At 36.5% G+C, this 13604-nt stretch overlaps 1 pseudogene; it reads right to left on the bottom strand.

Annotated features, from left to right (window-relative positions):
- Window positions 1-7031, bottom strand: part of LOC143857002 (uncharacterized) — a 97385-nt pseudogene extending 90354 nt beyond the window's left edge.
- Between the last annotated feature and the right edge of the window lie 6573 nt (window positions 7032-13604).

The raw sequence follows: 13604 nt of genomic DNA, 5'->3' as shown, positions 1-13604 counted from the left end.
TATTGTCAGTGTATTAGTATTTCCTTTTTCCTTTTTGTGATCCTAGGAATGAGAAAAACATGGATAAAGGGTAATATCATTTCAAGTTTTAATGATTTTTTCTTTTTCTTTTTTTCCTTTCTGAATCTAGAAACAATGAAAAGGATAAAGGGTAATATCATTTCAAGTTTTAATGATTTTTTCTTTTTCTTTTTTTCCTTTCTGAATCTAGAAACAATGAAAAGAGAAAATAAGACTGCTTTAGTCTGTCATTATCACCTCAATGTGCTTAATTTGATGTGGAGAAAAAAGAAAGGATCACTTAGAGAGAACAGGAAAAATTCAAAATTATTTTTGGTTTTGTAAATAACATTATAATATCATAACTTCTATTGTTTGGTTAGTTTTTGAAAGTTAGTTGTCATCATTAAATTGTTTTTCCTTAATTTTTGATATCTTGTAGATGCAATTTCCATGTCTCTTATCATTTACATTTTTTGTTTAATCAAATCAAAAGTGGGATGAACTAAAATAGTTCATTGTATCAACCCACTTGATTATTGGCAACCCGTTTCATTTTCCAAAATGTTAAACTTTGCCTTAAGCAGCAATGATGCATAGATTTTTTAAGGGAAATGATAAATGTGCCCCTTTTCTTTACATAAAACAGCCAGATGCAGTGTACGTGGCAATCAAGTCCCTTGAATTCTTGCCATGTGAAGTACATCAGCTCCTCTGCAGTCATAGCTATACAGCGGCTGTATGTCCCTAGTAAAAAAAGGGGGGCGCATATATCACTTCCCTTATTTTAAAAATGCAAACAAAGGCTAATGATTCAACAAGTCTACTTCAAAGAAATCTGGAACCAAGTCACACAATGCTTAAATTCTCTTTCATAACTGGAAAAACCAACCCTCTGAAAACCTAGGAACCAACCCTTGCATCCTTCAAAAAAATTTCTTTGTTTGGATTGCAAGAAAAAAATTTCTTATGAAAAATTTTTTGATAGGGAATTTTTTTTCTTTCCATGATTTAGAGGGAAATGATATGATTATGGTTAATTTAGAGGGATACCATTATAAATAAAAGGTCCTTCTAAATAAAAATTGAATAGGGTTGGTTCCAATTATCTTTTTTTGTGTGTAAAAAACAGTAAGAAATTTTAGAAATATTTTTCTTTTCCAAACTTTTCCACAAAACTCTTGCAATCCAAACAGAGCCTTAAGGAGCCCTTAAAGATCTTCAATGGAGAATTTCCTCAGCGAAGAAATATTGTGCATCTTAGTAATGATAGCATAAATAGAAACCCAGTGAGAAAAAATGAACTATTAATTATAGTCTAAGATGAGATTCAAGTACCTTGTCGATCGAAGGAACCAGCGATCTAAGAATCAGAAACTTCTCGTTAATTTTCTCTCTTTTTCTCCTTTCTGAGAAAACATGGTCCACACTAATATCATCCCCTTCCAGTGTCCAATCTCTGTCCATGCATTCAAGTGACATCAAACAAAATTTTCTTTAATAATTTTTGTGACATGCTATTATGCACCTTCTCATTATCCAAGTCCTTCATCCAATTTGTAAAGCTGGACCCACATTTACCATGATAAAAGTAGGGCTTCATAATTAAACAGTGGGAATTTCTAAAAATGGCAGAAAGGGTTTTTGAATAGTGCCAATCATCAGCTCCGAGATCCAATGAGCTATATTTTGAGTGATTGCAGTCTTGAAGCTCTTGAAGAAGAATATTTTAATCTTTTCACCCTGTGGAGAAGATATGACCTTTTCGGGATTTGTTAAGGACTGAGATATACAGTCACTTGAATTTACAGAACCATGGATACAATTGCTTACTTCGTCATCCATGAACTGCCAGTTCTGAACTTGAGAGGTGCCATTAAGCCCCTCCAACATGAAAGAGTCAGAACCATTAGACCTATTGTCAGAAGAGCCCGTTTCAAACTCCTCGCAGATATTAGCATGCAATTCTTCTATTCTTTCAGGCACTAATTCAATTTCTTCATCCTTGTCTGCTTTCCGAGGCTTGACGTAGACTGCTCAGAGAATACAGGGTTTGGAAACTCCAAAAAGGAAGTTATAATGTGTTGGATGAGTGGCGTCCTCCGAGATCTTTAGATGATAAATACACTTAGAAGCGGAATTACTCATTTAATTAATGCAAGTGGCAACAGATGACAGTGATAACAGTATTGTATAGTAGGAAATCTGACACAGAAAGTTACCAGTTGAGTCACACCGAGGTCTAGTACGCCGCCCATAAGACGAAAGCATACAACGGTCTGCAAATCATTTTCAAGAGAAACCTTATTTCAATCCCCTATATCAATTGTGCTAATTATTAACATGGGTTTTCTAATATCATTGATAACTGTAAAATAAATCATACCTGAATAGATGCACTCTGAGGGTTATAATTGATGCCAGTAAAGTTCTTGAACAGAAATCAAATAAGACAAATGCATCAGCTCATTCTTTTGTTTTTATTGCACACAAAAAAGGTCTACTCTTCTAAGAATTGGAATAAAGGAGAGTTCACTCAAGGAACAGTGACCTTTGCTAGAAGTGAGCGAGTGAAGACTTTGCTTTTTGCATAATGGGCATTGCATAGCCAGATATGGTGACCATTTGCCAATGCCCTTCCGGGCAATCTGGGATCAAACATTTAGAACAACAAATGAATGCCAATATATCAACATAAACAAAAATTCAAGAGTAAAAATTAGAATAATCCATGAAACTTTAGCCCATGAAGGACGCATGAGAACTGGAGGCATTATGTTCATGGTAAACAAAATGCAACGGTGATGCTAGCAAACTGAAGAAAAAATTATTTTTGAGGGGTCCTAATTCCTAAACAAGAACAGTTAGTAATAAAGAGAGGAAAGTTGGGGAAACAAGAGTCAATTAAAACAACTATTGGATTTCTTTGACAGAACTAAATTAGAGAAAATTAACACAACACAAAAAAAATATTGTTGTCACCATCGTTATCTTTGAGGCTCCATAGATGAAGAGAAAACAATAGAGAAAACTGGAAAACTTGGCCATGCTAACTGTTCAATATAAATCACAATAAAAGAAACCATTATTTCACCAAGACAAGGAAAAAGCCACCTTTTCTGCTACCAACAGAACTACCACTCTTTCCAGAGTTTGTATTAGATCTGAATTTAAGTTTAGTATAAGCTCTCAAGCTCAGGGTACTTGTCTTTTGTTCCTTAGATTTGGGTAGTTTCTTGCAACTCAATGATTTACATGTACCTTTTTTCCTATTGGTAACATCATACATTGGGTTAACCCTTCTCATTTGTTAATGAGATCATAATTTTCATGTTAGTCTGTCACATAAAAATGTAAACTGAAACATAAACAAGTTCTAATTTTGCGTTCAAAGATGGAAGTGTATTTTACTACTCGAGAAAACACCTCATTATAGTCCCCACCTTGTTTCTGCACATGGCCTTTTGGTACCAATTATGCCTTGAACCTATCTCCAGCAACCCAGGGGATCTTATTTTTTTGTAAATTCATTTGCATTCAATTGCATGCTTTCCCTCAGGTAACTTAAATCTCATTACAACATTTTATTCCTCATATCGAGATCTGAAATCTCATTACAAAACAGAGGGAAATGGCTATTTATAGCCAATTACAATGGTAAAATGACTCAAATACTCTAATTAAAGTAAAATGACTACAATGCCACTCACATAAGCAAAATAACCAAAATACAGCTAGTAAAGGGAAATGACATAAAAGGGCATAAGAAAGAACTAAAATGCCAAGCTACCCTGCTAGCACAAGTAAACGAAAGACAAGACATGACCTTACACTAAGGGAGCAATATCGAAAGCCGATGGGATAAGGGATGCTCCTGCATCACATATCGTCATAGCCATATCGGGCAAGTAACAAAATCACACTCTCTTTGGTTTATTGTATTTGAATTGTTACTTTTGTCGCAGTTGCTCTACGATCACCTGAATTGAGGCATCTTTCAATATCCTAGGTGCTCCTTCCTTCTTTCTCCCCAAGCCAAGAGTGTTAGACTCCACCTCCACGAGATATCTATAGTAACATTTCCTTTTCCACCATTCTACTTGCTTTGCTGTAGTATAGAAGACTCGTGAACACTGTTTAACACTGTTTTCAAACTAAAACCTGGATTCTAAAATGCGCATATCCAAACGGCCCCTTAATTTTCCCAAACTCCATTGCAACCCAGCATTGGATAGCATATAATGTGCCTTTTCAAGACGAGTTCTATTCATTTATTATGCAAAATCATTCTGTTGTGGAGTAATGATACCGATGTAGTGACAAACAGTGTCTTAATCATTTCAAAACTTCTCAAAATGCTTCTCCTGAAATTTAGTACCATTATCGGTCCTTAATTGCTACAACTTCTTCCTAGTTTGGCTCTCGACCATAGCTTTCGAATGTTTTAATGCGAGGAAGACCTTATCGATGGTCTTCAGGGTATATATCCAGACCTTCCTCGAGCAGTTGTCTACAAATGACACAAATACCAAGATCCCCCATTTGAAGCAAATTTTGTGTGACCCCATCGATCTGTGCGGATGTGGTCAAGCATTGTATTGAACTTCACCGTGCACTACTTCCAAAACACAATGCTCACAGAAGGTTTGTCTCCGCAGATCAAATCCCATTTCCACAACTCGGTCAAAACTTGCTAAGACAACTAATTCGCCGCCATGACCAGTAAAACAAATCACAGATTAAGAAAATACAAGCCATGGAAGTTTGGTGTAAAGAAATCAATAGGCTTTAAGAATCACAAAATGGATGGAAAATTAATGGTCCAAAATAGAAAATGTTAATAAAAAAAGTGGCGATATACTTAAACGCGCACCCCCTCTCATATACTGGATTAATGACATTCTGAGTGGGCTCTGATTGCAACGATGTGGAGTTAGAGATTTCAACTGAAAAGGAAAGTTGCCCCAGAAACTGATGAGTCAGAGAAAGAAAAGGGACAGATTACCAGAGTCCTAAAACAACAGAAGTGGCAATCGAAATTGCTCCCAGGCAACCAGTAAAGGATATGGCTATAGAAGATGGTCCTTACCAATCAGCAAAGGAAGTTGCTCGACTCTTATGAGGAGCAGAGAATGAACCTAAAACACATCAGAAGCTTTGGTGAGATGTTAAGTCAAGAAAATGCAGAATGAAGAAGTATTGAAACCCTTCAAAATTGCAACAGTGTAAACCTATAATTTACAACAGAATACAAACGAGAATGCCAAACCTTTAAGAATAAATGCATGAGGATAAATGAAACGACTGATGCATAATATCAGAATAGGCATAATATGAGACTAATTTTAACAAACAAATTCTAGTGGCCTAAACCATTAAAAAACATATTATCCTCAAAAGCCTCACCAATAACCTCAATGTACATGTACTATTAATCAGCTCTCTTAAATATAATCCAAAAAAGAAAAAAAACAGCAGAAATTTTTTAATTAGCACAAGCACTAATATAATTTCTTTCTTTTGGACCAATAAAGATCAACGACATGTAAATAACCCATTTTATCACTATGGAAGAAAGAATTACCCTTGGCCAGGATTGAAAGTGAAGGACATGCAAACCAAATAGTACCATTCTGAGTCTGAAAGATCTTAGGGTGATAATGCCGCAGAAGGTCTCTTAGCATGTTGGTTGTTTTCACCCATTGACAGAGATTCGTAAAGATCTCTTAATTGCTCACTCCTCTGCAAACCCAGTTGGTCAGCATTAAGCTCCATGGGCTGAACCGTTTTCCTCGTCTTTATATCGCCATTGTAGTACCCAGCACCCCATTCCAACATCCTAGAAAACAAAATTTCCACCAAAAAGAAACAAGAGAAAGATTACAACTATAACAATGCAAAAGATTCTAAAACCAATTTCAATGTATTTACTATAAGCATTCTTATATGGACACGGATCATAGGATAGCTCATATTACAGAGTAGTTACTATGTCAAGGTTGCATCTTTTCAAAATAGGGACCATAAAGAATAACATAAACAAACTAAATAAATAAAATAAGAAACAAAGACCGAATTTGATTCTTGGAAACCGATTTGATATCATAAACAGAATGTATAGTTCATGTTTCAAAATGCGGATGCAAGTCAAAAGACTCAAAAAACGGTCGAAGAAAATCATAGTCGACTCGGCACGACACGATCGAGTACTCGGTAGACATGATCATAACTCGGGAGAATCAAAGGATTTTGTACGGACTCTGTAGGGCAAAACGTGGAACACGGTGGCAAAACACGACCAAGGGAAAAGGGAGTCGACTTGGGGGAGTCCACGATGACGAGGGGGAGTTTTAAAACTGCAGATAAAAGGAATTGCCAATTTAAAGCAGTGGAAATAGAAAGGTGACTAGAAAAATCCAAGAACATACAGTAATTGGGCAGAACTAGAATAAATGATAACATAGCAAGATAGATTTCAAAGGTCACCAACTAAATTTTCATTTCTTAAGAGACCAGGTAAAGCATTATTCGCAATGCCCAATAACCAGTTGATGGTTTCAACAATTTCCACTACACAGCTTCCACATTACAAATTATGCTGCCGAAAAGCAGCTCAAAAAATCTGAAAACAATATATTCATACAGAAGGAAAAGCCATTCATCTTCATTCACTAAAAAGAACACTACCGATGTTTTTTTTATATCAGTACACTGAAAATTAAACTGACCCAGATGCAAAGAAAAAATAGGTAGGACTTTAAAGATTCTATACCCTTGTTGTCTACTTGAGGTGGACCAGAAGACTCCATAGCTCCACTGAATGCTCCTGACAATAGCAAAAATCTTTCTCCTTAAGTGATTTTCTAGCACTCCTTCCTGGTTTTGGAGTCCAGTAGCCATAGCCCAATACATAACCCGGCCTCCACAGCAAGTTCTCAGTTGAAATTCTACTTTTGTACCCTTTTTTTTTCAGCCCAACAACCAAATGAGGTTGAAACTTTGAACTACTCTCAGTTTTCTTAGGTGGTATCAGTTAGTTTTTGCAGACAGAAAAGCAAAAAGTGAAGAAAACAGCAACTATTAGTGACTGAGAAAACTGAATAAAAAAGAAATAGAAAAATATTTTTCTACTTTTCTTTTCATCCACAAAAAACAAAACCCAGCTCAAATAATGCTTTTAAAGCCAAGAAATTTAAAAAAGAAAAAAAAAAAACATAATGGAACAAAGCTTGATAACACTTAGCATTAAGTGTCTTTTTACTATTTTGCCTGGTTTGGGACCTCAGAAGACAAACCCAACACTTAGAAATCAGATTTCAAGCTTAGAAAACTGAAATAAAAAATCTCTGATTTTTTTTCTGAGGTGGGTTGTTGTTATTAGTTACTCAGCAAAACAAAAAAAAAACCCTACTTCAGATCATGGGTTCTAGCTCAGAAATTATTCATGGCAAAAACAAAAACTCAAAAAAGGTATGACTAATGGCCTCTTTCAATAAAGTGGTGTTTCTGGCAATTTTTTTCCTGGCTTTTGAACAAGACATCAAAAACCATCTACAAAACCTTCCCTTTTTCTCTTCTTTGGGTTGAATGGAACAAAATAAAGGCAATAATGATATAAAAACAAGAGCAAACTGATTAGCAAAAACAGTAAGAGAGGCATTTGTAAGACTCCTTGAAAGGGAAAGAAAACTGGACCATAGTAATTTTTTTAGCAGTTGCAGGGTATCTCATATGATTGAAGTATTTGGTGCAAAAAAAAAAAAAATTAAAATTCCACCTGAGAAGAAAGATTTCCATCTCCAATCTGTACTACTTTTGTCTTTTGCACGAATATGTTATTCAAATATCATTCAATGAAAGAGGTTGTGGGCTCGAATCTCCATCTCCTCGACTTCCTGGATAATTGAAAGGACAGATGCAAACAAACAGAGAGATTATGAGCTCAGTTAAGGCTTGGCTTGAACAAAAGCTCTGCTACTTTGCATCTGTATTTTTCTATATAATGACAAACAGGTCCAGATAGATAGTTTGTCATTTGCACTTAAAGGAATTTATATCATTGGGGGGAGTTTTTATATGATGTCCGACCGTCACTGCCCTTTGATTTTTGATCACGTAAAATCACCTTTTTTTACTTCCCCTTTAGATCAAAAATCAAATGGCCAGGGGTTTTCACCCTGCCCTTATAAATTTGACGGTCGGCCACCATATAAATTCTCCATTCGGAAAATTACAAAAACCTCTCTATTTCTTTGACTTACTTCCAGGCATGTACAAAATGAAAAGTTATTCTTAGGGGTGCAACCTGGCCCTCGGTCGGGTTGGGCTGAGGCCAAACCCTAACCCAACCCGTGATGGCATTCTTTCAACCCTAACCCAACCCCAACCCATGCCTCGGGTTGAGGATGGTCAACCCTAACCCAACCCGCCTCCAAGTCGTGTCGAGCTGAGTCGGGTTGGGTTCGGGTTGAGTCAGGTTAATCTCCGGCCAAATAGAAAAATACAAGAAAAAAAAGCATAATCTTAAAAAAACATGTGAAAACTAGAGGACGAAGGTTGGGTTCGGATCGGGTCGGGTCGGATTGCCTAGGGTTGATAAATTGGGTTGGCTTTTCCCAACCCAACCCCATCCAAGAAAATGCCAACCCAACCCATGCCCAAATCAGGAACCCGTCCGGTTTGAGTTGAGCCCAACCCAAGTTACGCTACTAGTTATTCTCCGTTTAGGGGTGTAAACGAGCCGAGCCGAGCTTGGCCCAACTCGGCTCGGCTCGTTAAGCTTAACATCTGAGCTCGGGCTCGGCTCGGTCAGGCTCATGAGCAGCTCGCGAGCCTTACCGAGCTCGTCAATGAGCCAATTGGGCCCCAAAATCCTACATATTTTGGGCTATTTTGGACCTGTCTTGTACAATCAAATGATTCAAATTAAATAATTACATAACCTGTAAGGGATCTAGGATTATAACTTATAAAATTATATATATAATATATATGTGTATATATAATATATAAATTTAATATATTAAATTCTTAACGAGCCTTAACGAGCTAAACCGAGCTGAGCCTGGCCTAGCTCGGGCTCGGCTCTTTAAGGATTTGAGCTGAGCCCTTACCGAGCTGAGCTCGAGCAAGTTTCCGAGCCCGAGCCCAAACTGACACCCCTATCTCCATTCCATAATTCCACAATAGTTCTATGATGCTGATATGGGAACTACAATGTTTCGATAATTGTGCTAACAAGCCTCGTCTTTTTTTAAAGTGGCTCTTAGAGTTTCATAGGGAATGATAACTGGTTAAGTGGTATCTATTATAATATAGCTGGATGGGGGTTTCACTGTTCACGCCCACGTGGACAGCTCCCCCATCCAGCCTTCAATCCAACAGGGCACCCTCTTTAGAAAAACGCAATTGTATCTCTAAAAAGTCGACCAATAAAACTCATATCCCTAAAAAGTCTCTCCTAAAATCAGCAATTAAACTAGAAAAGATAGGGAAATGTTATCAGCACTACTGTATTTTGATGAGGGCACTCTTCACTTTATTAAAAGTACGGTATGGCCCGCACCATAAGATGATCCAAACCGTCCATTAGATGGGCCACAGCATAAATAGGTTGTGCCCCAAAAACCATTTCCATAGGTTGATCCTAACCCTCCGATCTATAGAGGGTTAGGATCAACACTCTAACATTCAGATCGGAGGTTAGGATCAACCTATGGAAATGATTTTTGGGGCACAACCTATTTAGGATGTGGCCCGTCTAATGGACGGTTTGGATCATCCTATGGTGCGGGCCATAACATACTTTTAATAAAGTGAGGAGTGCCCTCATCAAAATACAGTAGCGCTGATAACATTTCCCAAAAGATATTCCTAAAATCTCTCAATCTCCACTCTAAAAATATGTGGGACACTCAATAGCAATTAACTTGTTTAGAATCCCTTAAAATCAGCAATAATATCTTCACGACGATTCCTTTCTAATTCTCTCAAATCATCTTTCGGTTAATTCTCTTATGTTTCTAATTCACCTCTAAAACTACGCTTCTTATCACAAAATAAATTTATATTGTCCCCCCACTGGAAGAAATTGCAGTGGACACAAGAGGGCTCCTTGAATATTCCATGTTAGTATTGGTGGGTATCGAACCCTTCTTTAGCTCTTGACCAGAGAAATTCTAAGATCCAAAGTGTGATAAATTGATATGACAAGGTTTCCGAGAACTGAATGATAAATTTGCCTCATGTTTTCGTACGTTCAGTCCTTTTTTTTTTCTTTTTTTTTGTGATATTTTTAATGGTTTTTGAAGGAAGATCTAATCTTTATTCTGTTTTTAAGGAATTGATTTTCTAACCTTTTGATTTGGATTGGATGTGGGTTTTGTGCAATATTATTTTTACTTTTCATGATTAGCAAAAGCTCAAAAACCCAAGGTGCAATCCAAGGGGAAGTGTCCGGAAAGAAGAAGGGTGACGAAATGCTTACTATGTAATATCTCTTCACATTTCTACCCATACCAAATTATATTGTTCTTCTTTTTCTTTTCTATATTTTATTAGGATTCATTTTGATTCTCAATTGTTGGTGTGTGCAATTCATATATTAGAGCTCGTAAATTTGTCATGTAAGAAATTTTCTGATCGTAACAAAATTTTGAACATGTAACAGCAAGTATTCTTAAAGTGGGTGTTTGTTTTATTATTTCCTTTAAGGCCCTGTTTGTTTTAGCTTTTGAGAATTAATTTTTGATCCAAAGTTGTTTGGGGATTTCTTCCCCTTTCGTTCACAACGTATGGGTTTATATTTTTCAGTTCATGGGAGGATGCAGAGGCAGCTTTTTATAACCGCTTTTAATGGGAAGGTAATTTGGGTTCCAATTCTCCAAATTATTTTATTTGAAAATATGGATCTGATTGAAATTCGTGGCTGACTGTTGGAAATGGGAAATTTTAGATAGCTTTTACATTTTTTTCCCATTTATCTACTCTTTTTCCTACAAAAACTCTGACAACTTGAAATTCTTCTCACAAATTGGAATAATAGAAGAAATGAGTCTTCTCATTATCCCATCTAAATGAATTTTGCTACTAATCATGAATCGTATTGCATTTTCGCTTCTTTTTGTTTTATGTTCAGGTGTTTTTTCAGGTATTTTCTTCTCTTAGGTTGCAATTTTTAGCCTTCCCTGATTATAGTCTCATTGTTTCTTTTTCTTCTTTTCAATTTTTTTGTAAGCAAGTGAGGAACAAGAAAGCCAAATCATTGGAAACTCTTCTTGGCATCAACTCTCATGTTAGGAAGAAAGATTCTATGAAAGTATGATTCATGTGTTGATGATGATACATGTATGTATATTGTGATAGTTAAAAAGGGAAAATGATGTTTAGGAACAATTCATATCATCATTCTTAGATTTTTTTTCTACTTTTTTTTTTTTTGAAATATATGAAGCTTGTAAGGTCAGACACGATTAGGCATTTTCTAACCATGTTTAAAATTTCTTGGCCACTTTTTCATTAATTTACATCTAATCGTTCGTATTGACATTTTAGGAGAAAAGGACATGAACACGACTATAATGGTTAATCATTCTTGGAATCTCCAACTTTTTGAGATAATTCTATCGGAATCGACTTCTCTCAAGTACGTATTTCTTCTTCCTCTCTTGTTTTTTAACTGATGTAATTTTTGTATTTTTAACAAGGTTTGAATGTGGTAATCTTTTTTTATAAAATGGCTAAAGGTGGCAATCTTTTTTATGTCTTTTTCTTTTCTGAACATTTTTTCCAGTCTATGCGACTTTTTAGTTCCTCAAAAATAAATAAATGTGAATTAGGGGTTTTTTGGATCATCTGGTTTTTTTCTTTTCCATTTCTCTTCTGCTAAGTTCAGGTTAGGGTTTAAGATCTTTAAAATATCTATGGTTTTTGTTCAGGATGCTGATGTGTTGTGCTTTTCTTTTCCATTTCTCTTCTGCTAAGTTAAGGTTACAGGTTAGGGAATTTCACTATTCACGCCCCACGTGGACAGTCCCCCATCCGGCTTGAGATCTACGTGGCACTCTCTCTATATCCGTTTTGTTTCCAAAATTTATGGCATTTTTTTTTTCTTATTTTTCGATTGTAAAAGGCAACCAAATTCTTTTAGTATCCTAACGTTTCATTTGATTGATATACATGCCTTTTAATTTTAGCATATTCATATTTAAATATGGTGAATCTAAATCAGCAAAACTTATCCAATATCTTCTAAAGATGGTGCCTCGATTCCTTGTTTAGTTTAAGAAGGTAGTGCCAATGGGCCCAACTCTTTAAATACAACCTTCTACAATTTGCCATGTTAATGCTATGTTAAATGAAACCATTTTCTTTCTTTTTAGGAAAAGACAAGCAAGCTAGGTGGAAATATCATTTCCGTTAACTTTTAATTTATATAATAGTTTCCGGTCCTTTTTACACATGTTTTTAAAACTCATTTCTTCAGCGCTCCGTACGTCCCACTAGTAATCAAAATATGGCAGTGCGCATCTGTTTCTTGTTGTCGTTTTTCCGTATTCGCTCGTCCACCACTCAATTTCGTCACACTAATTCAAACCTTGATCCTTTGACAAAGACCTATTTCCCCTTTTCACTCCTTAGAGCGTTGCAATATTGTTCTTAAATTCATCCCATCTGCCTTTAAAATGGCATAATGTAAACATCAACATATGAATTATGAAATAGTGGCCCATTTGGATACCTTTCGATTTGGATTTGAGATTTGTAAATCTATAAATTTGAAATCCAGAATTTCTAAACCACTTATTTGTGGGCCTAAGAATAATAGTGTAAAGCTGGTTGGGTGGACCCTCTGATCTGATGAAGGGCCCACCATATGATGGATACTAATATTGGCACTACAATGTTTTGATAAGGGGGGCAGGTTATACATTAAGGGGGCAGGCTTCAAATTTTAAAGGGGGCTGGGCTCAATTGAGTTGGGCCTATTAAGGAGTTTGGCCCAACTCAATAGGGGCAGCTGCCCCCTTATGCTACATGTAGCTCCTCACATTGTGTTTGTGGGCACGGTCAAAATCAACCGGGGGAACCCTACACTAAACTCCATGTCCTACCATCAATCCTTGCAAATTATGAAAATATCTAAGATTAATGATCTTGACCACTGATCCGAATGGCCATCTACGGTCTACCCAGTGGGTCCATGTGCCATGCAGAACCGAGACCTCGTTAGCAAAAATCCGGCTTAATTATATCTTAAGAGCATCATACTAGATCAAAGGTTTCATCCAACAGATGGCCCACAGTATTCATGGACCCTATCCGTACACGTCTCAGATGGCCCACAATATTCGTGGACCCGGGCCGAGCCCAGCCGTAGTTGAAAGGGTAGGACCCACGCCCTACGATAGCTACCATCCTCTCTCTCTGCTGATTTTATATGGAGTAAGGCCGTAAAGTAGAGTATTTTTCAAAGGTACTTTACGGCTTTACCAAAGGATTTTCCAAACCATACTTTAGCTGGGCCACAACATAACTAGGATGTGTTGAGTTTTTGTATGGTGTAAACAGGGTGAAAGCCCTTGTGGTCCCTTTTATATTCTGAT

Source organism: Tasmannia lanceolata, unplaced genomic scaffold (genome assembly GCF_043159265.1).
Source record: "Tasmannia lanceolata isolate RefF3 unplaced genomic scaffold, GAP_Taslan_0.1 ptg000024l, whole genome shotgun sequence".
NCBI classification, from domain to species: domain Eukaryota; kingdom Viridiplantae; phylum Streptophyta; class Magnoliopsida; order Canellales; family Winteraceae; genus Tasmannia; species Tasmannia lanceolata.
Note: the sequence above shows the minus strand (reverse complement) of the source record. Positions and strands in the feature narration are given on the sequence as shown.